General features: G+C 44.3%; 1 protein-coding gene and 2 non-coding genes across 7 annotated transcripts in view; 2 read left to right on the top strand and 1 right to left on the bottom strand.

Moving 5' to 3' along the window:
- Nucleotides 1–25,414, top strand: part of APBB2 (amyloid beta precursor protein binding family B member 2) — a 404,376-nt gene that overhangs the window by 324,449 nt on the left and 54,513 nt on the right. The gene's annotated exons all lie outside the window — the stretch shown is intronic.
- LOC135272182 (small nucleolar RNA U13) lies at nucleotides 24,045–24,150 on the top strand. Its single transcript, XR_010340271.1, has one exon. It is a non-coding gene; the product is annotated as a small nucleolar RNA U13 (small nucleolar RNA).
- On the bottom strand, nucleotides 24,734–24,989 carry LOC135272122 (small Cajal body-specific RNA 13). The gene has a single exon (XR_010340222.1). It is a non-coding gene; the product is annotated as a small Cajal body-specific RNA 13 (non-coding RNA).

Here is a 25,414-nt window from a genome sequence, read left to right as displayed (position 1 = left end):
GTTATACCCCATCCCCTTCCCCTGTTAAGTTTTGATTTCCCAATAACGAAACTTTCTTCCCTTTAATGGGCTGACCCCTCCTCTACATTCTGTTCACTTCTTGTGACTTTCTAGGTGCATGAGCCATGTGGTTTGTTACATTTGCAGGCTGGCTGCCAGAACTTAGATTCATCATGCCCTAAAAATGAACCATTTAAAATGTTTCCTCACACAACCTTCAACAGCCATGATGTGTGCAATTGCTTTTTAAACAGTGCTTTCTTACTCAGGTTATGCTGACCTTGTGATGTTGCTTATGCTCACAGACTATATACCCAAACTTCTCCTCCTAGGAGCTATTTAATACCTCTGTTTTCTGGTTTTGATGAATAGCTTTTAATAAAATCTTTCTGTGTCATAGATTGTTTACAGATTTCCAAATAAGGTTATCTTGGACTTGATTCTTTTGTCTGATTATGACCTCAGAAACTTTTGTCTAAAGAATATGGTCTCCATTGTACCAAAAATTTTTTTTCACATTCTAAGATATTCTCAGCTGCTTTTATCCACCAAGACCCTGGCTCAAGTTGTTTTATTTATTTTTATTTTTAGAGACAAGGTCTTGCTCTGTTGCCCAGGCTGGAGTGCAGTGGCATGATCATCACTCACTGCAGCTTCCAAATTCTTGGGCTCAAGCGATCCTCCTGCCTCGGCCTCCTGGGTCTACAGGTGTTTATTATTATTATTACTATTTATTTTGTTTCGTAGATACGGGGGTCTCACTTTGTTGCCCAGGCTGGTCTGGAACTCCTGGCTTCAAGCAGTCCTTCCACTTCGGCCTACCCAAGTGCTGGGATAGCAGGCGTGAGCCCCTGTGCCTGGCTAGGTTGTTTTAGAAAAGGCTTTCGCCACATCTACTTTATGTTCTCTTTTTCATGCCAGTGTTGTTTTACTGCTTTGTTTTGACTTCTTTCGAAAACACTGCTTAATTTTTGGGAGGAGTTCAGGGATCCTGAGGAACACTGGGATTAATTATTTAGAATATGCAAAACTTTGACTCATAGGTTTTTAGATTTAAAAGGTGGTTTAGTAGTCAGTGTCTTTCAGTCTCTTTATTTTAGAGGTTAGGAAACTGTAGACAGAAGAGTGTGATTTCCTTAGATAACCCATGTAGTTTGTGGCAGAGCGAAAAACACACTCCAGGTACTTTTGCCAGCCCAAATGGGAAGCTACTCTATTCATCTTGACAAGAGATGGTGCATGGTCTAAATGTCCCGGGGTTGCAGGAAAGGAGAGGCTGGGTCAGATGCGTCCTAAATACTATGCTAGAGAGCAGCAGGACACAGAAGTCTATGGCATGGTCCCTGTCCTTACAGCCTGGCTTCTTAATTGAGGAGGTAAGACCACATGAGTGAATGGAAAGCAGAGGTGGACAAACCATGTTTCTGAGGCCTGTTTTGGTGTGGTCCATGAGCTGAGAATGGTTTTCACATTTTCAAAGCATTGTTTACGAAAGAGAATGGAGGACCCAGGTATGGGAACTTAGCACAGCCCAGCTCTTCACAGAAAGAACATTTGAGTAATAACATATTCAGAATGGAATGAGGCAATCTTCGAAGTTGCTGTATATAGAAAGTCATTGTGTACAGAGTCAATTTTTTTTGGCAGTCTCTATTTCCTTTCCTAGCTGTGTCTTCTACTAGCAGCATTTGGGGGTACCTGAAAGCACTGCCCAGCCCTGCTACTATTCCTTAGAGCTAAGCCTAAGTGAGTTTATTTTTCCTTTTTTCAGATGGAGTTTCACTCTTGTTGCCCAGGCTGGAGTGCAGTGGCATGATCTCGGCTCACTGCTACATCCACCTCTCAGGTTCAAGTGATTCTCCTGCCTCAGCCTCCTGAGTAGCTTGGATTATAGGCACACACCACCATGCCGGGCCAATTTTTGTATTTTTAGTAGAGACAGGGTTTCACCATGTTGGTCAGGCTGGTCTTGAACTCCTGACCTCAGGTGCTCCACCCTTCTTGGCCTCCCAAAGTGCCTGGGCTTACAGGTGTGAGTGACTGCACCTGGTCTTTTTTTCGGGAAAAAAAAAAAACAAAAAAAAAAAAAACGGATGAGGTCTTGCTCTGTTACTCAGGCTAGAGTGCAGTGATGTGATCATAGCTCACTGCAGCCTTGAACTCCTTGGGCTCAGGTGATCCTCCCACCTCGGCCTTGTGTGTGTTATGATGGGTAAAGGCCAGGCTGCTGCCACAAGTACTCTGCAGTCCACTGGCTTCAGTGCCAGAGGTTAGTTCTCATGCTGTAGCTGCAGTTGGCACCTCTGCCTGGCAGAACAGCTCTGTGTCAGGGACTCAGGCTCCTTCCAGGTTGTTGCTCTGCCATCCCTCAATTGTCATCCTGGCCAGGCTAAGTGACTTGTCTGCAAATTGAAGACACCTGGAACTTGGGTACCTCATGTACACTCACGTTCCGCTCACACCCCACTGGCCACACTCAGCTTGCAGCCAGGACCCTGGGAACTAGAGTCTAGTTGTACAGACATTTCGCCAAGTTAAAACTCAACCACCAAAAAAGAGGTTTAACAGCCAATGTTCTGACGAAGTGTGAAAACCAATCACCTCAAGTTTCTCACCCCCACGGCCTGTTACTTCCTGTACTAGTGTCATTAAGCAGCTGTCCATCCACTCCAATCCCACACTTCCTCGCTCGGCTTTGTGATGCTGGGGCTGAGACTCTGCAAACCACGCCCCTGCTTCTCTCGTCTGCTCCCTGTTAGACTCTGACAACTGTGCAGCACTCGAAGGAGAATGGCCAGGTGGAGGAGGAGGAAAGAACTTGCTCCTTCCTTTGCTTCCTGTTTCTCTGAGCACCATCCTAGAAACACATCTTTATCCCAGTCGCATTGGTTCCTAATCCAGTTTGCAGTTTTTCCAACTTCACAGAAATGCAGAACTGGCTTCATCACATGCCTTCTTCAGAGATTCCATCACAACCAGCAGGCAAGCCCTCTTTTTCGGTGTGGGTCTTGGCCCTGGGGTCCCTCCTTCAAGCCTAGGGGCACCACCAGCAGCAACAATGCCTCTTCCTCTGCAGTCAGAGGTTTTGCTCCAAGAGGCTCCTCTGTGTAGCGTCTGTGTTTTAACGATGGCAACCTCTCTCCTCTGTTCCCTCAACCCTGCAGGTCAGAGCCCGTGCTCTTGCAGATGCAGCCTCCATGGTGGCTTTCTCAGGATCCCCTTTTGCCATTGTAGTTACTAGTTAAAATTCTTCATGTGCTAATCTCCATTCAAATGACTATCTCCTGCCTGGTCCTGCCGGGGTCCCCTTCCTGATTGACCTTTAAGATTGAATTAGCACTGACTAAAGGAGACAGCCACTCACACAGTGCAGAGGGTCTGTCCACCATATGGAGGGCAGTCAGAAAGCTTTTCTGAGCAAGCCAGTGTGGCTCTTCTTTCTGATTAGCTACATGACACTGCAGGTGACACCGCAGCCCTTGTGCCAAGGAGACTTCCTTTCTAAATTGGTAGAAATTGTCCATGATAAAGGGCAGTGTTTTAAGTGACAGTGAGTTAGATAATGGGTCTTGGCCGGGCACAGTGGCTCACACCTGTAATCCTAGCACTTTGGGAGGCAGAGGCAGGTGGATCACTTGAGGCCAGGAGTTTGAGACCAGCCTGGCCAACATGGTGAAACCCATCTCTACTGAAAATACAAAAATGAGCCAGGTATGATAGTGCACACCTGCAATCCCCACTACTTAGGAGGCTGAGGGAGGAGAATCGCCTGAACCTGGGAGGCAGAGGTTGCAGTGAGCCAAGATTGGACCACTGCACTCCAGCCTGGGTGACAGAGCGAGACTCTGTATCAAAAAAAACAAGAAAAGAAAAGAAAGGAATAATGGATCTCTTGTTTTTGAGCGAATCTGAAAGTTCTCTGTTTTTCTCGGTCATTGTTTCTTTTCCTAGGAGTGATTAGGTGGGGTCTCAGTGTGGGAGAGGTAGAGTTTCCTGATGACATCTAGTAGGGGATTCTTTGAGCCAGACAGTAATGAAAGATTGATGGAATTCCAAGATCTGCTGATGAAAGTTTAATCCATCTATGTGCTGTCTTGCCCCAGGGAGAAAAGTCTTCGGGGAGAAGCAATAATTCTCTCCCTACACTACAGTATTGTCTTGACCTCTAGAGTTAATTTCTTTTTAATGCAGCTCCATGATAAGCAGAGGCATCAGGATTTACTTGACCATTTTGCTGACTTACACTGTGGTTCTATTTTATCTATTTAAAAGTGGCTTTCCTGCCTTCCATTAATCATGATGGGATGCTTGTGATACTTTCAGCGCAGAATAACCTTTAAGGAAAGACATTGTAAGTGATTGTCCAAGAATAGTTTCCCTTAGAGGAAAGTGGGAGGGCATTTTCAGACAGATCATTCATGGTGGTACTGTCCCTGTTCATGAATACACAAAGATGACAGTTGCTCCTGAGAAATACGTCATCCATTTTGGTAACCCCAGTTCATTGCATAGTTCAGGATTTCTTGTGAGCATGTTTGAGCAGCAGCCAGTGAAGTGTGGGGGCTTGAGGCTGTTGTGTCAAAAGAGAGCAGAAAAGTCTGATGGTGATCCCTGAACAGCTTCCATCTTGCACTTCCCCTGAGTACTCAGCCAGACAAAGGATGGGCCTTTCTGGATGCAGTGGGAGGGAGATCAATCATGTTTGATTCTCTGTGTCCATCCTCAAAGTACCGTGATCTTCTTCGAATACTTGGTGCATTCCAGGAAAACAAGTCATTTGAGTAGAGAAATAGCCTAACAACCCACATAAATGTGGATGAGTGTCTTTGATAACAAAGAAAGCTATAACCATTATAACCCGGAACTTATGCAAATGTTCAATACATGGTTAAGTGCTCGAAGAATTACTAAAAGCCTTGTATTGTTGCAAAGGAATGTGCAGTCACCACTTTTCCTACCTGAGTTATCACCTGGAACCATTTTACTCAAATGTCGTCCTCCTGAGATTTTTGGTTTCCTGGGGAGTCCAGTGACTTTGAACATAAAGCGGCACAGTTCGTCACTGGGGAAGAAGAATTTGAGAACATCAGCTTGAAAGCTTGAACTCAAGGAGTCTCACTGTGTATAATTATGTCAAGTTTTTGGGGGGTTTTGGTGTTTTATTTATTTATTTATTTATTTATTTGAGATGGAGTCTCACTGTGTCACCCAGGCTGGAGTGCAGTGGCGTGACCTGGGCTCACTGCAGGCTCTGCCTCCCAGGTTCAAGTGATTCTCCTGCCTCAGCTCCAGAGTAGCTGGGATTACAAGCACGTGCCATCATGCCTAGCTAATTTTTTGTATTTTTAGTAGAGACAGGGTTTCACCATGTTAGCCAGGATGGTCTCGATCTCCTGACCTCATGATCTGCCCACCTTAGCCTCCCAAAGTGCTGGGATTACAGGCCTGAGACACTGTGCCCAGCCTATGTCAAGTTTTTGAGAGCTAGAGAAGGTTAAGAGAAGGAATCTCACCATTTGCAGTGTAATTGTGATTCTTCCCTTGCACTGATGTTAGGGGCACTCTGTGTCCCACTCTCTCCATCCACAGTGGAGATCATCATTGAGGTAGCGGAAGTATGGAGGTGCTTTCATGCAAGGATCATAAGTGCCATTGTTCCCAGTGGCACTCTTTTTATTAACATAGTAATAGTTCCTTGAAATACTGTCCTGGGTCAGCTGGGCACAGTGGCTCATGCCTGTGATTCTAGCACTTTGGGAAGTGGAGGCGGTCAGATCACCTGAGGTCAGGAGTTCGAGACCAGCCTGGCCAACATAGCAAAACCCTGTCTCTCCTAAAAATACAAAAGGGCTTGGTAGCACATGCCTGTAATCCTGGCTGTAGAGGCTGAGGCTGGAGAATCACTTGAACCCAGGAGGCAGAGGTGGCAGTGAGCCAAGATTGTGCCATTGCACTCCAGCCTGGGTGACAGAGTGAGACTTGGTCTCAAAAAAAGAAAAGAAAGAAAAAATACTGTCCTGGGTCAACCATAACATAGTACTGAAAATAAGGAGAAATTTGACATGAGACCTTAGTATTATTGTCTTTTACTTTTAATATCTAGAAATTATCTCTGGTTCATAGTGACTAACAAGTTGGTGACTCGTCATAGAGTTCTCTGGAGCTATTCGATGCTGTCCTTCAAAGGCTAAGATTGTTGTTTAGTGCCGCCCAAAATGGCTTTGTATTTTTCTAACGTCAGAATTGGTGTTTAAGTATCAGAGCTGTAAACTTAAGCCTTGGAGTGGATTGTGTTTGAAGGAGCTATTTTTTAATAGAGAAAAATGAGAATATATGGAAATTATACTGTCATGGATTTTCAGCCAGGCTTGAGCCCTCGGGTGGACTGAAAAAGTCTTGGTCTCTTGGGGGCCAAGGCTTCCTGCTGCTGTCGTACGTGAGTCCACTGAGGCTGCGCCAGTTTCCCTCTGGGACCCACGTTCTGGTCTCCTCCTGCTCATTGGCTTCTCCCTTTAGATAAGAAGACAGTAGAGTTCTGTTCCCTGAAGTCCCTTGGAGCAGCACACACTTTGGGTCAGGCACTGTGTCCCATGTTTCTTTGTTATCACTTCAGCTGGGAATCCTGTTCTTCTAGGCTATTCCCCAATGAGTGGCCTAGGGACGTGCTTGTTTGAAAAGAGAAGACAAGAAAGAAAATCAAAGACAAGAATTAGGAAATTGAACCCAGAGTCCTCAAGCAAGAACCCAGTTTCCAAGAGTAAAAATGTCTTGGGAGCAGAATCATGCAGGCGCGGTCATGGCAGCCAGAGGACGGAAACACCGAATCAGACGTGGGGCCAAAGAAAAAGAAGAGAGCCAGAGAGCTGACTTAAAATGAAAGAATTAACCTCTCTAAACTCAGGAAGAATCATTGAGGCTATAAATAAAAGAACACAGAGAGGGTGACAGACGGGCTCTGACACCATTCACTTATCTAGAGGAGTGTGATGGGGGAGGGGAGAGTCAGAAAAATAAAACCCAGAATATGTTCTCATTCAGTCAGAGATTTTACACCAGAAATACGCCAGAGAGGAAGAAACATTTGAAAGTCCTGAGGTGGGAGAGGATGAGGTAGTGGGGGGATGGCAGGGACACAGAGGATGAGAAGATCCGGACGCGGGTATGGCAGGGACACGGTGGATGAAGATGGACGCTGACATGGCAAACAGGCAGGTAACGTGATGGGGAGGACAGAGCCAGGCACCTTTCTCTCTGCAGGCACCTTTCTCTCTGCAGACGCAGGCACCTTTCTCTCTGCAGGCAGTGCATTCAAGAAGCTTCTAATTGTGTCTCTTTTTTGGGGGAGGGGGGTGTTTGAAAAGGAGTTTTGCTCTGTTGCCCAGGCTGGATTGCAGTGGCAAGATCTTGGCTCACTACAACCTCCACTTCCCAGGTTCAAGCGATTCTCATGGCTCAGCCTCCTGAGTAGCTGAGATTACAGACATGTGCCACCACACTGGCAAATTTTTGTATTTTTAGTAGAGAAGAGGTTTTGCCATGTTGGCCAGGCTGGTCTCGAACTCCTGGCCTCAAGTGATTTGCCTGCCTTGGCCTTCCAAAGTGCTGGGATTACAAGCATGAGCCACTGCCCCAGCCTGATTGCCTGATTGCTTCTCTAATGCCCAGTCGCCCACCCTGTCTTGCCAAGTCTGCCGCTTTAGGAAAATGCTCCAGCTGCATTTCCAAGGGCTACTTTTTCTCTGCACAGAGCACCCTGCCTCACTGGAGAGCCATTTTCAGGCAGGGCTCATGAGCCCCATGCCCTGTACCCTGAGCGGCCCTGCCCAGCGTGTGGCAGGTCATGATAGAGTTAAGAGTCACTTTGGCCCTGGACAGTAGTTAATGACGCATCGTGACTCCTACGTCTCTGATCCCTAAATCCTTCCTTGCCTCCTCCTGAAAAGAGAGCTGCTGAGCATAAATTTGTTGGAGACAACAACAGAAAACCGTAAGTCTCAGTATTCAACTCAGCAGAATCAAACGTGTCTGTGTGGTCCTAAAACCAGGTCTCTCCCAGCAGGTGAACTAAACAGGGCACAGCAGGATGTTTGCAGGAATTCTATATATAGCACCAATTAAGGCATTAATGTCATTTTTCAGAGTTCACCCTTCTTTGATTACCAAATCTGTGAAATAGAGATTTAGTTCAAATTGAAAGTGTCTGATCCCCTCTGACCCTGGCCCTCAGCACCCCACCCCCACATGACCTGCCTTTATACAGACCTAGAATGAGGATGGGAACAAAGATGAGAGGGGACAAGTCATTCCTAAGTCCATAAGTAGCATCTGAGCTCCAAAGAATTCAGTTGTCTTTTAAGAGAAGCCTCTTTCCTAACCACATGCCATGAGGTTATAAATAGTGGGTCTGGCCCAAACTTGGCTAACCTAGGTGAGGCCACCGTTGCTCTCAGAAGGGTAACAGCTGCCTGCTGGGATGCCAAGACAAATCTGTTATACTTTATGTGGCCAAGACAGAGATTATTATCTTGAAACATCCACATTCCTGACCCTATTTTCAAAGCTGTTCTTTCTATTCATTCTCCTGTGTTCTCCACGCATTCACTCATTTCGGCATGTGTTCATCCACTGGACTTACGCTGAGCCACTGTGGTTAGTGGCTCTACCATCTAGTCAGCCACACAGGTCAGCAGTGTGGGAGCCCCCGACTCTGCTCCTTTGGGTCCTCCCCACCCACAGTGGTGGTCAGCTCTAAGGAGTCTGCCTCCTTAATACCTAGGCCAGAGTTAAAAACAGGCTGTCGGCCAGGCTCAGAGGCTCACACCTGTGATTCTAGCACTTTGAGGGGCCGAGGCAGGCAGATTGCCTGGGGTCAGAAGTTTTAGACCAGCCTGGGCGACGTGGTGAAACCCCATCTCTACTAAAAATACAAAAAATTACCTAGGCATGGTGGCAGGCATCTGTAATCCCAGCTATTCGGGAGGCTGAGGCAGGAGAATCACTTGAACCCGGGAGGCAGAGGTTGCAGTGAGCCGAGATGGCGCCACTCACTCCAGGTTGGGCAACAAGAGTGAAACTCCATCTCAAAAAAATTAAAAAAAAAAAAAAACACAAAAAACAGGGTATCGTATCGACAGTGAGTAATGATTCACATATCCATCAGCAGGTAAATAGATAGAAAAACTGTGGTATATCCATACAACAGATACGCACACAGCAGTAAAAAGGAAGCAGCTATTGATATAGTCGGCCCTCTGTATCTGCAGATTTTCTACATCGACGTATTCAACCCACTGCAGATGGGAAATATGTAGAAAAAAAAACAACAATAAAAAATAATAAAAGTTTTTAAAAACAATACAGTATAACAACTGTTTACATAGCATTTGCATTGTATTAGGTATTATAAGTATACAGGAAGATGTGCATAAGTTATATGCAAATACTGTGCCATTTTATACAAGAGGCCTGAGCATCCTTGGTGGTCCTGAAATCAATTCCCTGCAGACACCAAGGGACAACTATATACGTAACAACATGCTGAATCTCAAAATAATTGTGTGGAGTGAAAGAAGCCAGACCAGAAAAAAAGGTAGTATGTGATTTCATTTATGTAAAATTCTATAAATGCAAAGTGAACTAATTTGTAGTGACAGAAGGCAGTTCATTGATTACCTGGGAAAGGACAGAGGCAGGGATTATAACAAGGCAGGAAGAATCTTGGAGAGTTATAGATATATGTTGATGGTGGTGATAGTTTCACAGGTACATATATGTATGTCAAAACTTATCAAATTGGATATTTTAAATATATATGTAGTTTATTGAGCATCAATTATGCCCAGTAAGTTTGCTTAAAATAAAATTTTAGGCCAGGCGCTGTGGCTCACGCCTGTAATCCCAGCACTTTGGGAGGCTGAGGTGGACAGATCATGAGGTCAAGAGATCGAGACTATCCTAGCCAACATGGTAAAACCATGTCTCTACTAAAAATACAGACGTTAGCTGGGTGTGCTGGCACGTGCCTGTAGTTCCAGCTACTTGAGAGACTGAGGCAGTAGAATTGCTTGAATCCCGGAGGCGGAGGTTGCAGTGAGCCAAGATTGCACCACTGCACTCCAGCATGGCGCCTGGCGACACAATGAGACTCTGTCTCAAAAAAAATAAATAATTAAAATAAAAAATTTTAAAATACGCAGTGAATGCATGCCAAAGATTTATTTAACTCATAGCTGGCTACCAACGCCAGTTTGAAGGAACCTAAGAAAGGCTGAGAATCTTCTAAACCTGATAACCGAGCCACCAGGAAGCACTTGTGCTTTCAAGAATTTGAGAAGGTTTCAAAAAACCTCAAGCCAGGAAGAATCACACACACACACAACTGCTGCCTAGACACATCGTAATAAAACGGTTGAAACCAAAGACGTAACACAAATCATGGTTAATGTTCTACTGGCAATGAAATCCTCACCCTTTGGGGTCATCTTTTTTTTTTTTTTCATAGCAGAAAGTTGCAAAAATTACTTGTAACATATTAATGTTCTGCAGATTAGCAGCTACTGTCACAGAGTCTGAGCCCTAATCACTAGCAAAGTTAGACAAAGACACATTTCCCTAGAGCTGGGCTGTTGATTTCTGTGATGGCCTTGAGCACTTGAAATGTAGCTATTCTGAATTGAAATGTTCTGTAAAGTGTAAAATACATGCCAGAATTCACAAACATGGTATTACAAAGATGTAAAATGTCTCAGAACAATTTCATATTGATTACACATTGAAATGATAGTATTTTTGACGTATTAGATTAAATAAAATACTAAAATTAATTTCACTTCCATTTTCCAATTGTTTAATGTGGCTACTAGAACATTTTAAATTACTAAATGTGGCTTGCATTGTATTTCTGTTGGACAGCACTGCCCTAGGGAAGTAAGGATCCGTTAAGTATTTGCTCTGCTGTGACATTGAAAGACACACTGTCCTCCTTTTGTCTTATTTCCAAGTGTTGGTTAATTTTTCTTAAGTGCTTCTTATACCTGTTCCTCCACCCCTGATCTTTAACTCCCATCTGTCTCTATGTCCTCGACAATCTTCAACCAAGTGAGTTTTCTGATGGGTAAAAAAACATGACATGTTCCCTGCTGCTCAGGATGGAGCCAGAGCCCACGATGTGACATGTCAGGTCTCACCCCTGCCTGCCCCCACCGCAGGCAGCACAGCTGAGCCAAGCACTTACCCAGCTGCGCCCGACTGTGCCTTCACACGCTTAACTAACAGAAATGTCACACAACAGTTCTGACTTGCACTGTGTGCCCTGCCCTTTGATTTTTTTCTTTGCTACTCTTTTCTACTTGTTTAACTTTTTAAATGGTATTTCTGACCACTGATGGGTCATAGTTTGAAAAACGCTGATCCTGGTCAAATTTTCGAAAAAGTTTTATTTATTTATTTTTATTTTTTATTTATTTATTTTTAATAAAGATGGGGTTTCACCATGATGGCCAGGCTGGTCTTGAACTCCTGACCTCAGGTGATCCACCTACCTTGGCCTCCCAAAGTGCTAGGATTACAGGCGTGAGCCACTGCGCCCGGCCTCGAAAAAGTTTTTGAGCTGAGCACTCTACCAGCTTAGTAACTGGTGTTTAGAGAAAAAGAGATTCCATACTCACATAATTTTGGGGAACACTGTATGCAATGTCTTGCTCCCAGAGGAAACCCCTAAAACACACAGCTGTTGAAGGCTCTGAGCTGTCCTGCAGTCAACACTGGATGAGCAGAAGACACGTTATTGGCTTCCTTATCAGTGAACCTTCAGAGGGCCAGCACTGCTCGGACCTGCCAGGTCAGAAAACATTGATCTAGGGATTCTGAATAACGCTGTATCAGGACACAGGATAGCAAAGAGGGATTTTCAGACTTTGATTTACTTAGCCCCCTGTCACCCCCACCTTCTGTGCCTTCTCTGAAAAGTATTGTATTCTTATGAACAGCACTTCCATTGCATTCAGTACAGTTGTAAGTGATGATCCTATGAAGGAAATCTATACTTCTTTGTTAATATCATCACTAAAAACATCCTTTCTATTGTTAAGTTGCTTGTGCATAAAAAACTGAAATGCAGATCTCTTTTAGATTTCAGTATATAGAAAAGATTTCATCTCAAAGGATTTGCATGTAAGAATTTGGTTAACAGGGGAAATTGTATAGTTTATCATGTTTCCTTTTTGCCAGGAAGTTTCAAGATAAATCCTCAATTGTAGTAATCTGATAGAATCATACGACATTACTGTTTTTGTGGATCAGAAATGGTTGAATGTGGTTCCAACTAATATTTAGCCTGGTTAATTTATAGAACTACTTCCTCTTTTTTGTATTTGGCTTTAAATTTTACTTTTCTAACTTTAGAACCTGTTAGAGTGTGTGCCTTTTATTGTAAGCCAGTTAATTCTTTTGGGAAGGAAATGGGATATAAATGTTGATAAACAAACAGAGTTCAATTGTAATGCCCCATTAACCAATAGAGTGTTTGAAATACAGATTTTTCTCTGACTTCTCTATTATTCAATAATTGGGAAATGCTATGCATTCTAATACAGGAGTATTTTGAGGGTTTTTTCCCCCTCTCTGTAAAATCCCTAAGCAGCTAAAAGAACACAAAGTTAAAATTTTATCTCTACAGCCAATTAGTATTTATTGACCTATCCAAATGACACTGTGGCCTTTTCCATTAATCAGAGAATAATAGTGTCACAGAACCACCTCAGCCCTAAAGGTACTTGCTTGCCAAACCAGTTTTCTCCACCACCGGGAATCTCATTACAAAGATTAGCAGCAATTACTAAAAACATTATAGCTAATGGATGGTGTGAAGCTTCTTACTGTTGCCCCCACAAATTCAGTGGCCTAGAGTGATTGTCTCAGCCCATTCTTGCCTAAAGGAAATGTTCTGATTCATCTCTGTACAGCTTTGAGCTTAAGAGTTGCTTTGTCTTCTTCACTGTTGTAATTGAAGCTTATAAGATATTTATTAAGAAAGATAAAACCTGATACTATTCATTAAATTCAGTAAGTCAAGGGTTGAAAATAAAGAGGAAAATTTTTTAAAAATAAAAGATAAGGTTTAAATATGTCTGTCTACACTGTACAAATTAGAGTGCTTCTTTTAAAAAAAAGAGAGAAGATGATACATATCTTCAGTTGTCAAATCTTGGGTCATTTCTAATCATAACATTGTTAATCATTCCCTTAGGCCCCAGGGCCATGCTGGTAGAACAGATTATACCATAGAATGAGGCTACTAGAACATTTAAAATTCCGTAGAAATATGCTAACCAGGGCAGGAGGATAGAAATGGCTGTCATCATCCAGATAGGGTACCATCTGTTTATGTTTTGTTTTGTTTTGTTTTTTGAGATGGAGTCTCACTCTCTTCGCCCAGGCTGTAGTGCAGTACTGCAGTCTTGACTCACTGCAACCTCCACCTCCTGGGTTCAAGCAATTCTGCCTCAGCCTCCCAAGTAGCTGGGATTACAGTCATGGTATGCCATGCCCGGCTAATTTTTTATTTGCAAGAGAGACGGGGATTCACCATGCTGGCCAGGCTGGTTTCAACTCTTGACCTCAGGTGATCTACCCTTCTCAGCCTCCCAAAGTGCTGGGATTACAGGCGTGAGCCACTGCACCCGGCCCCACCTTTTTTTTTTTTTTAAACTTTATCATTATAATGTAACCAGATTTCTTCCTGTGTATCTTACAGTGATCTGCGAAGTTGGCTTTCTTCATGTCCAAGGCCACGTCTTCCTCATTCCTAACTTGAGATGTCAAGCTCCTCCCTCCTCCTTCCTCTGTTGATCCCATCTAGCTTTCTGGGGATTTATTAGACACCCATGTATTAAGACACCCATGTCTGCCACTCTGCTTGGCACCAAGGATGTAGCCGTAAATGAGAACATCATGGTCCTTGCCCTCATGGGATGTACTAAGAGGAATAGGCAGGTAATGACATGGGTCCATGAGTCCCATGAAGCACTTTATAACATGACTGTCAAGCCATATACCAGTGTTATGTGACATCCCTGTCTTTAGACTCTGCAGGTGCCACCTGTTCCATTAGCCTTTCTATCACCATTAGGTGTCCTTCAGCACAGGCTAGGTTAGACTGTAATGACAACCAGAACTCTCAGTGGCTTACAACAACTCTTTCTGCTAAATGTCCATAGTAGATTGGCTGAAGACACAGCTCCCTGTGTCATTGTCCTCATTCTCTGTCTAAAGCCGATGATACAGTCACTGTCTAGACTAGAGTACTGGCAACAATGGTGGCAGAAGGAAAAGATGCGCTGACTCGGAACGTTTCTGCTGGAAATGATGCTTAGTGCTTTTGCTCCCATTTCAGTGGCCAAAGCAAGATGCGTAACTTTACCTCACTTCAAGGGGTGGGGAAATATACGCCACTCCTACAAATGGAAGTGAATCTTCACAGCACACCGCGCCCTGTGCTTTCATCCCTGCAGTCATGCAGATCTTCATGGTACTAGATCTCTTCAACCTCAGGTTGTCACTAATGTCACAGATGTGTGTGTCTCCCTGGTTAGATTGTGAATTCCTTGTCGGCCAGCACCATGTCTTATACTTCCTTGTGTGTGATTCATCATGATGTTATCCTTATATTAGATGCATAAAAATACTTTTGATTGTCTGAAGGGGAGAATAATCAGAACTCTGTGCATGTTTTGACACAATGCTTTATGGTTTACTGAGGATCTCTGCACATTATCTCCATTAGTCCTTTCAGGACTATAGGGTATAGCATTATGTCTCTTTTACAGATGAGGAAACTGAGACATAGAATTTGTACACAACTTGCTCAGTTTTATACAAAAATGTGGCTGAACTGTATCTGAAACCACGAATTCTAAATTAATGGGTCAGTGTTTCCTACTCCTTTTAGCTGTTAGTGTGGACACCCCAATTATCTTGTGCGGAGGCCCACACAAGGGAAGGAAGAGGAAACTTCAGAAAAGGAGTTGAGGCCAGGTGCAGTGGCTCACCCCTGTAATCCCAGCACTTGGGAGGCCGAGGCAGGCAGTTCACCTGAGGTCAGGAGTTCAAGACCAGCCTGGCCAACATGGTGAAACCCTGTCTCTACTAAAAATACAAAAATTAGCCTCGTGTGGTGGCCCGTGCCTGTAGTCCCAGCTACTTGGGAGGCTGAGGCAGGAGAATCCTTTGAACCTGGGAGGCAGAGGCTGCAGTGAGCTGAGATGGCGCCACTGCACTCCAGCCTGGGTGACAGAGCAAGACTCCATCTCAAAAAAAAAAAAAAAAAAGAAGAGAAGAAAAGGAGTTAAGAGTCCCTTAGCAGCATAGGCGTTTATCTCTTGGTACTTAGGGCCCAGCAGAGCTGGAATGGACATAGCAACAACTGCCAGCTTGTGCTTAGCAGGTCAGAGTATTTGTTTGCTGTAGCTGCAAATTACCACAGATTTACTGCCTTAAAATGACAGAAATTTATTCTTTCACAATCTGGAGGCCAGAAATTCACTATCAGTTTTTTGTTGCTTCTCTTGTAAGAGACAGGGTTTTGCTTTGTCACCCATGTTATGCTGGAGTACAGTGGCGCAATCATAGCTCACTGCAGCCTTGACCTCCTGGGCTCAAGGGATCCTGCCTCCTCAGTAGCTGGGACTACAGATGTGTCCCACCAAGCTTGGCTACTTTTTTTTTTTTTTTTTTTGAATTTTTTGTAGAGATGGGGTTTCACAGTGTTGCCCAGGCTAGTCTTGAACTCCTACATTCAGGCAAGCCTCCCACCTTGGCCTCCCAAAGTGCTGGGATTTTAGGCTTGAGCCACCATACCAGGACTCCACATCAGTTTTTCTGGGCTGAAGGTGTGAGCAGAGCTGCACTTGCTCTGGAGGCTCTAGGGAAGAACCCGTTCCGTGCCTCTTCCAGCCTGTGGTGGCTGCCGGCATTCTTTGGCTGTGGCCACATCACTTTATTCTGAGTGTGTAATCTCCCTATCTCTCTCTTTTATGATTGGATTTAGGGCTCACTCAGGTAATCCAGTATATTATCCTCATGTCAAATAATCCAGGATAATATCCTCACGTCAAAATCCTTAATCACAACTGTGAAGACCCCTCGCAGCCCGCACCCCTTTATTTTTTTTAAGATGGAGTCTCACTCTGTTGCCCAGGCTAGAGGGCAGTGGTGCAATCTCAGCTCACTGCAACCCTCCTGGGTTCAGGTGACAATCCTCCCAACTGAGACTTCTAAGTAGCTGGGACAACAGGCATGAGCCACCACTAAAAATTCTTGTATTTTTAGTAGAGACAGGGTTTCACCATGTTGGCCAAGCTGGTCTTGAACTCCTTACCTCAGTTTGTCTTCTCACCTTGGCCTCCCAAAGTGCCAGGATTACAGATGTGAGCCATCACCATGCCCAGCCATTAAATAAAAATGCGTGTGTGTGTGTGTATATATATAATCTATATAAGGTAATGTTTTCAGGTTCCAGGGATTAGAACCTGATTCTTTGGGATATTTTTCAGCCTTCTACAGTTAGGGTGGTGGGAGCCCCTTCTGCTACTCGGCTTTGCTCCTCCATCTTCCTCACCCAACTCTCTCTCCTCTGGGTGGTCCAGATTATATGGCATCTTAAATGAAAGGGGCTTTGGAGTCAGGCACACCAGTTGGCTTTGTGATCTGCATCTGTTGGCTGGGTGACTCTGAGCCAGTTACACACTGTACCCCAGGGCCCTCTTGTATAAAGATGGAAGCTTTGGAAACTCCATGCAGCTTGGTTGTAAGACAATAAATGGGAGAGGGCCTGGCACGGGCCCCTGGCCCCAGTGGGCCCTCAGGAGAGAACACTGTCCTACTGCGCGGCCCCTCACTCCGCTCTCCCTCACCTGCACTGGCAGCGGCAGGCACAGTGGGCTGGAGGCAGAGGATGCTGCTTGTTGAGATTCCTGGAGCACTTCCTCCCGTTTATTTTTCTCAGTGAAGTTAAAAACAGAAAATGTTTATTAAATAATGAATCATTCTTTCCTAGAAGGATTATTTCATTTCATGGGTGAGCAGTTTATTGCCAGAGAACTATGTCTTCCCCCAAAATGATGTATAACATGATTTGGTACCTAAGTTTTTAGACACTTGAATGTTTTTTTCTCTCTTCCATTTAAACTTGAAGGTGGTGAAATGTAGTGCATATTCATTCATACTCTGTTCATTTCAGGAGATACCCACAAGTCGAGTGGGGTATCTAGGGCCCACTTTGACTTCATATTTTCCTATTTCTATAGTAGTATATAGAACCTGATATGTTAGTGCTCATAAATTTCAACATTCACTAAATAATAGGTATTTAGTAATAAATACCATAAGCCGGGTGGCACAAAGATGGCCGTGAGAAGGTAACACTGGAATGCAGCTCCCAGTGAATGAGACGCAGAGAGCTAGAGGAGTCCACGATTCCAGGGTGCTGGATTCGTTTCAGTGGGACTGATAGGGCACTGAAAATAGCCCAGGGAAGAAACCACAGGGCGAGAGCCGCCCAGGGGGTGCAAATCAAGACGGGGGGTGGGGGGGCACTTCCCCACCTGAAACGTGCAGCCAGCTCGGAGAGTCAGGGGACTTCACCCGCTCAGTGCTCCAATTCAGATCCTGTGCTTACCTCATCCCTCCTCCAACCCATGGTCCACGAGAGCCCTGCCAGACTGTGGGGCACCCTGGGTTGTTGATGCAAATCTGAGCAGCAGCTCCCACGGGGCATTGTCGCAGGGACCTGGGCGGAGGTTTGGACTAATGCCAGCAGGACGGACCGTCTCACAGAGGGAAGCAGAGTTGAAAGCAGGGAAATAGACCATAAGGCCTGGCAGGCCCCACCTCCACAGAACTCAAACTGAGTTTGTTAGTGCTCAAATACACCAGTGGCAGCAAATACACCAGTTTGACCCCAACCGGGAAGAGCGAGCTCTGGGAGAGAGGACATGGGGAAGGCGGGGCCAATCTCACCTGCCAACAAACTCCAGGAAAGGACCACCCACCCAACAACCTGATTGAACCCGAGAGAGCCCAGCAACGCCCTCTACAGGCCAAAAAAGATATAGCTCCAACCTCAACAGAAGAAACGTCCAGTCAGAGACTCCTCCTGAAATCACTAGCTTCAAAGATCAAAGGGAGATAAATCCATGAAGATGGGAAAAAAGCAGCACAAAAAGGATGAAACCACCAAAGACCAGAGCACCTCTTCTTCTCCCAGGGATCACAACTCCTCACCATCAAGGGAACAAGAAAAGACAGAGAAGGAATTTGACAAATTGACAGAAGTAGGCTTCAGAAGGTGAGTAATAACAAACTTCTCTGAGTTAAAAGACCATGTTATAGCCCAATGCAAAGAAACGAAGAACCTTGAAAAAAGGTTAGATGAAATGCTAACTAGAATAACCAGCTTAGAGAAGAAAATAAACGACTTGATGGAGCTGAAAAACACAGCACGAGAACTTCGTCAGGCATACACAAGTTTCAACAGCTGAATCGATCAAGCAGAAGAAAGGATATCAGAGATAGAAGATCAAATCAATTAAATAAAATGAGAAGGCAAGATTAGAGAAAAAAGAGTGAAAAGAAATGAACAAAGTCTCCAAGAACAATGGGATTATGTGGAAAGACCTAATCTATGCTTGACCGGTGTACCTGAATGTGATAGGGAGAATGAATCCAAGCTGGAAAACACTCTTCAAGATATTATCCAAGAGAACTTTCCCAACCTAACAAGGCAGGTCAACATTCAAATCCAGGAAACACAGAGAACACCACAAAGATATTCCTCAAGAAAAGAAACCCCAAGGCACATAATTGTTAGATTCACCAGGGTTGAAATGAAGGAAAAAATCCTAAGGGCAGCCAGAGAGAAAGGTCGAGTCACCCACAAAGGAAGATCATCAGACTCACAGTGGATGTCACAGCAGAAACCCTCAAGCTAAAAGGGAGTGGGGACCAATATTCAACATCCTTAAAGAAAAGAACTTACAACCCAGAATTTCATATCTGGCCAAACTAAGCTTCATAAGTGAAGGAGAAATAAAATCCTTTATGGACAAGCAATTGCTGAGAGATTTCGTCACTACAAGACCTGCCTTACAAGAGCTACTGAAGGAAGTACTAAACAGGGAATGGAGCAACTAGTACCAGCCACTGCAAAAACGTACCAAATGGTAAAAAACAAAACAATGAAGAAGCCACATCAACTAACAGGCAAAACAACCAGCCAGTAACAAAATGGCAGGATCAAATTCAAACATAACAATATTAACGTTGAATATAAATGGCCTAAACACGCCAATCAAAAGACACAGACTGGCAAACTGGATAAATGGGGAGGGATAACACCAGGAGAAATGCCTGATGTAGGCGGTGGTTGGGGGGGGTGGCGATGGAGACAGCAAACCACCATGGCATGTATGTACCTATGCAACAATCCTGCAGGATGTACACATGTACCTCAGAGCCCAAATACCGTAAAAAATAAATACATAAATAAATAAATACCATAGCCTTCCTAGGTAATAAGCCTGTTAAGAAAAATAAGCAATTATATAATTGGCAAGGAAATTAATACAAAGTTCTAAACCAAGAAATATCAAAGCCTTTTTTTTCTTGGAAGTTTTTGTTGTTTCACGTGTATTCCATGTCTGCCTTCAGAATCTAAAATTCTGGCCCACTTTGTTTATAGAGCAGTCCCTTTAGAAATTTGCCTAATTTTTGGGCCTTTTTTTTTTGAGACAAAGTCTCATGCCTTCACCCAGGCTGGAGTACAGTGGCAAGATCATAGCTCATTGCACCCTGGACTTCCTGGGCTCAAGTAATCCTCCCACCTCAGCCTCCTGAGCAGCTGGGATTATAGGCACATGCCACCTTGCCCAGCTAATTAAAAAAAAAAAAAATTGGCCAGGCTCGGTGGCTCACGCCTATGATCCCAGCACTTTGGGAGCCCGAGGCAGGCAGATCACGTGAGGTCAGTAGTTCAAGACTAGCCTGGCCAACAGTGAAACCCTGTCTCTACTAAAAATACAAAAAATAAAAATTAGCTGGGTGTGGTGGTGGGTGCCCGTAATCCCAGCTACTTGGGAGGCTGAGGCAGGAGAATCACTTGAACCCGGGAGGTGGAGGTTTCAGTGAGCCAAGATCGTGCCATTGCACTCCAGCCTGGGCGACAAGAGTGAAATTTTGTCTCAAAAAAAGAAAAAAATTACATTGATGGGGTCTTGCTATGTTGCTCAGACTAGTCTCAAACTCTTGGCCTCAAGTGATCCTCCTACCTCAGTTTCCTAACATGCTGGGATTACAGGCATGGGCCACTGTGCCCAGCCTGTTTTAATTCTAGTGCTAGGAGAATAAGTAGGGTTACTTGCCATCTTTGATCTAATGACATTAGGAGCTTGGAGTGCTGAGTTGAGAATAACCATGATACCGAAACTGGGCTCATTCTGTGATCTGTTAGTCATGTCTGCCACAGACATGGAGCAGGAGGGCAGAGGCATGACACAGCATGACTATTGAAGTATAATGATTATACTTCATTATATGAAGTATAATCATCATAATATACATCATTTAGGCCCTAACACCATCAGATTGATCTTGGAGTCCATTGGTTAACACTAACTGTCATATAGGAAGGGTAAGAACTGAAAAAAGAAATGTCAGCTCTTGAATACTATCAATACCTACCATCATATCTGAAATTTAGTAGTTTCTTGATAAATACCTATTGAAAAAAGAAAGAATGGAGAGAATTGTTCTTCTAGAAACATGCTCATAAAGGGGAAACTGGTTTTTAGGAACTGATTGTGAATCAGGGCCTGCCCCGCCGTGGCTCATGGGGCACAGAGCATAGGAACCGTTCAGGATAATCAAGAACACTCTGTACGTTTGTTTGTCTTGTCTGTTATGTATAAACAGCATAAAAGCAGTGTTCCAGTATTCAATCTTTAAAACATTTGCATTGTCTAACAACAAACACGTAGTGCTTGCATCAGCGTGGCCTTTTGTTTTTATTTGCCACACCACTGGAAGGAATAAAGTGGATTTTTAAGATTTGAATCCCCGCTGTGCCACTACATCTATGTGTTCTGAGGCAAGTTACTTAGCCCTCTCTGTACCTCCAGTAATAACGTTGCCAACCTCCAAGGCGTAGCTGGGTGATTCTAGTCAAGGGTTGAGGACAGTGTGGGCACATCCATAGTAAGTGCACTGGTTCTTTGGCCCTCAGTTCCATTCCTGTCCTCCATGCTGGCCCCTGACCCCTGCAGACTGTTTCCTGGCTCTGCCTGGGTTTGGCCTGTGGGAGGCACTGGAGGCTGAAGGAAGGAGAAGCCAGGGTACCTCTCACCTGTCTCTATCTGTGTCTCTGTGTGGCTCCAGCTACCTCTGCACAGACTGGCCATGGCAGAGCTCCTGTGGGTAGCCCTGGCCCCTGGGTCCTGGTTCTCCACCTCCTCTCTTGGGCCCTTCAGCCTGGAAATGGTGGTAACTTCCTGCTGTTGGCAGTTTCCTCACTGTCCCTGTTTGCTTTTCAGCTCCCATGTCACTGATCCCATCAAATTTCCCCTGTTTCTTACACTTAGAGCAGTTTTTGTTTTCCTGGCTATGCCCTGACTCATAAACACTATGTGTACATTTGCTGCCATTATTGTTGCTGTTGTCATTGCCTTGTGTACTGCAAAGGAAACTCTGAAGGAAACTGACGCTCAGCTGGTAGAGTAGATTGACCAGGATTCTGCAGCTAGTGGGTGACAGACCTTAGCAGAGAACCCTTTTCACAGAATCTCCCTTTCTGCCAGCCTTCGGGTGAATGGAAATCTTCAACTCTAATAAGTCTGAATTTATAGTTTATTATCTAAGGACCCCCTCCTTTTTGGAATCTCACACACTGGAGCTTCTGCAGGGACATGTACTGAGGACATAGCTGTCCCAGCTGCCAAGTGTACACTTTTGGGGTCATATGCTATCCAAGTTGAGACTGACCTCAGACTCTTGGGATTCTTCCACAGTGAAATTGAGGGTGATAATGATCATTGATTTAACAAGCAACAGAAAACAATTTGAAAGATCTTAAACAATTCTCAATCTGTTTGTCTCCTGGAGCCCCAAGGCAGAGAGGTATCCAAGCCTTGAAACCAGACCAGGGGCTGATATTGTGTCAAGATGCGCTTCTTTCTTTTACCTCTCTTCTTGGCTTCATTCTTCGCTCTGCTTTAGTTCATATGGTAGAAAATGACCAGGTACATTTCTTTTCCAACTATTAATAATAAAGGAGTGCAGTATCTCAATTCCAAATTCCTAAGGGAGAGACGCTAACCCAGCAAAAGCCAGGTGTCTACCTCCATCTAGTAACAGGCTCACCATGTCCAAAGTGTCAGCTAGAAACCCACTGTCGCCACATGGGTTGGTTTGGAGTAGTGTTTTCTGGGAGGTGGGACCAGGACAAACAAGCCAACAAGTGTCCATTATGGAGCTCATGTCAGGACTTCAGACAACCTGTCTGATCATCATAGGACTATCAACTGCCATGTTAGGATGCCTGCCATTTGCCAGGCACTGTGCTAGTGATATTCCATCTTTTTGTACGTTCGTTTGTGTTTTAATTTTAGTTCTCACAACCACCGTAGGAGGCAGGTTTTATTATTTGCATTTTAGAGATGAGAAGAGACCAAAGGGGAAATCACACATTTGTGCAATGTACAGCTGCATGGGCCCACTAAAATGTGAAGGATCTTTTTATGGGGGAGATGGAGTCTTGCTCTTTTGCCCAGGCTGGAGTGCAGTGGCATGATCTCGGCTCACTGCAACCTCTGCCTTACTGCAGTCTTCGCCTCCCGGGTTCAAGCAGGTTTCGCCATGTTAGCCAGGCTGGTCTTAAACTCCTGACCTCAGATGATCTACCAGCCTCGGCCTCCCAAAGTGCTGGAATTACAGGTGTGAGCCACCATGTCCAGCCAAGGATTTTTATTGAGTAGGGGAGTTAAAATATATCAACTGAAGCCAGACACAGTAGCTCATGACTGTAATCTCAGCACTTGAGGTGAAAGAATTGCTTGAGCCCAGGAGTTCAAGATCAGCCCGGGCAACATAATGAAACCCTTTCTCTACAAAAACAAAAAAATTAGCTGGGTATGGTGGTGTGTGCCTGTAATTCCAGCTACTCAGGAGTCTGAGGCAGGAGAATCACTTGAACTCAGATTGAGACTGCAGTTAGCCATGATCTTGTCACTGTACACCAGCATGGGTGACAGAGCAAGACCCTGTCTCCAAAAGAAAAAAAAAAAAGAGCAATTGAGAGCTTCAACACTGTTTAGTGAATGCTGAGCAGAAGTTAAAATTCTTGATAAGTATACCTTTGATTAACAGAGAAAAGTGGTATAGTCCAGGTGCTATGGCTCACGCCTGTAATCCCATCATTTTGGGATGCCAAGATGGGTGGATTACCTGAGATCAGGAGTTCGAGACCAGCCTGGCCAACATGGTGAAACCCCGTCTCTACTACAAATACAAAAATTACCCAGGCATGGTGGCAGGTGCCTGTAATCCCAGCTACTCTGGAGTCTGAGGCAGGAGAATCGCTTGAACCAGAGAGGTGGAGGTTGCACTGAGCCGAGATTATGCCACTGCACTCCAGGTGGTGTGAGGACAAATCAAGGTAACAATGTATAAGAAATAAATATTACAGATTGGACGCAGCAGCTCACACCTGTAATCCCAGCACTTTGGGAGGCCAAGGCGGGCGGATCATGAGGTCAGGAGATCGAGACCATCCTGGCCAACACGGTGAAACCTCGTCTCTACTAAAATATAAAAAATTAGCCAGGCGTGCTGGCACGCACCTGTGGTCCCCGCTACTTGGGAGGCTGAGGCAGGGGAATCGTTTAAACCCAGGAGGCAGAGGTTGAAGTGAGCCGAGATTGTGCCACTGCACCCCAGCCTGGCAACAGAGCAAGACTCAGTCTCAAAAATAAAAATAAAAAAAGAAAGAAATACTGTTGATCCTTTAGTAGTTCATAAGCGTGGTGATTAAGTTTTTACATGCATGTATAATGTGCCTCCTGCAAACCTTGTTACAAGGTTGGCATACTACCATCCAATGTGAAAGAAAAAAGATATTAAAATAAGAGGTCCTTGTTGGTAAAAATAATAAAATAGCTCTTTGGTGGTTAAAAGGACCAATTTGGTCCAGTCTCAACTCTTTAAATAAAAAGGAATTTTGCTTGAGGTAAGTAATTTAGCTCCTTCGTGGAAAGTTCCTTGACTTCTGAGATGATTCAGAGTTTGGAATTACTGATTTAGTCTTCTGGCTGTATCAGGAGTCTTTAAATATACATTTTCCCTTCAATTATTATGTCATGGATTCAGTTAATTTATCATCAGTGCAATCAGAAGCCATCAAAGTAGACTCTGGGTTGCCAGCCTTTACTTCTCTCCTGGTTAATCATGACACCTCTCATGTGTCATGGATTTCTGAAACTGAGATTGCTTATAGTTCAGACTGGTCATTGGATTGTTGCATTCCTAAAGAGAGATTATACAGTCACTTCAGTGATGCAGTTTCCCCTCTTTGCTTTAAAAAAATTTCTACATGAGTGAAGAAAGCAGAATCTGTGGTCCAATAGAGTAGTGATGCTCAAATCAAAGTGCTTGTTGGAATCTACTGTGGGTGTTTTTTTTTATTTTTTTTAACTTTAGCAGTACTTAGTGTCCAACAGAAAACATCCATCTGCTGAACAGTATCTCGACTGCAAAGCTTCTCTTACTGTTGGCAGAGAGATAATGACATAGCCCAGTCATTACCACCGTGGCAACAGTGACCAGGAACTATCGGAGGAAAATTGCACGTGGAACAGCTGATTCTCGAGCAGGCATGCCTCAGCTTCCTCTGGAGTGTGCTTTTTCTGCAAGTCCGGTGTGCTCTGTGGGTGTTTTTCAAACAAAGCTGGCTCTGCCCCAGCCTCAGCCATTCTGATTAATTCAGTAGGTCTGGGGTGGAGCCTGAGAATTGCATTTCTACCAAGTTCCAAAGTGATGATAATTCTGTCTGTGGACCATACTTTAAAAACCAGCTGGGTGCAGTGGTTCACCCTGTAATCCCAACACTGGGAGGCTGACATGGGAGGATTTCTTGAGGAGAGGATTTCAAGACCAGCCTGGGTAGCATAGCAAGACCCCCATCTCTTAAAAAAAAAAAAAAAAAAGCCAGACACAGTACACGTAGTCCTAGCTACTCAGGAGGCTAAAAATTTAGGGCCCCTTTTAAGGCCCTAGGAGCAGGGCTAGCAGTGAGATCGCATGGTTTTTGTAAAATGATTTTGCAAAAGGAAGATATTTTTGTAATCTTTAAAAAAAAAAAAGGCCGGGAAAT

Source organism: Aotus nancymaae, unplaced genomic scaffold (genome assembly GCF_030222135.1).
Source record: "Aotus nancymaae isolate 86718 unplaced genomic scaffold, 86718_ANA_hifiasm-v0.15.2.pri h1tg000006l, whole genome shotgun sequence".
Taxonomy (NCBI): domain Eukaryota; kingdom Metazoa; phylum Chordata; class Mammalia; order Primates; family Aotidae; genus Aotus; species Aotus nancymaae.
The sequence above is the reverse complement of the archived record's forward strand: the minus strand, read 5'-3'. Positions and strand labels throughout refer to the sequence as shown.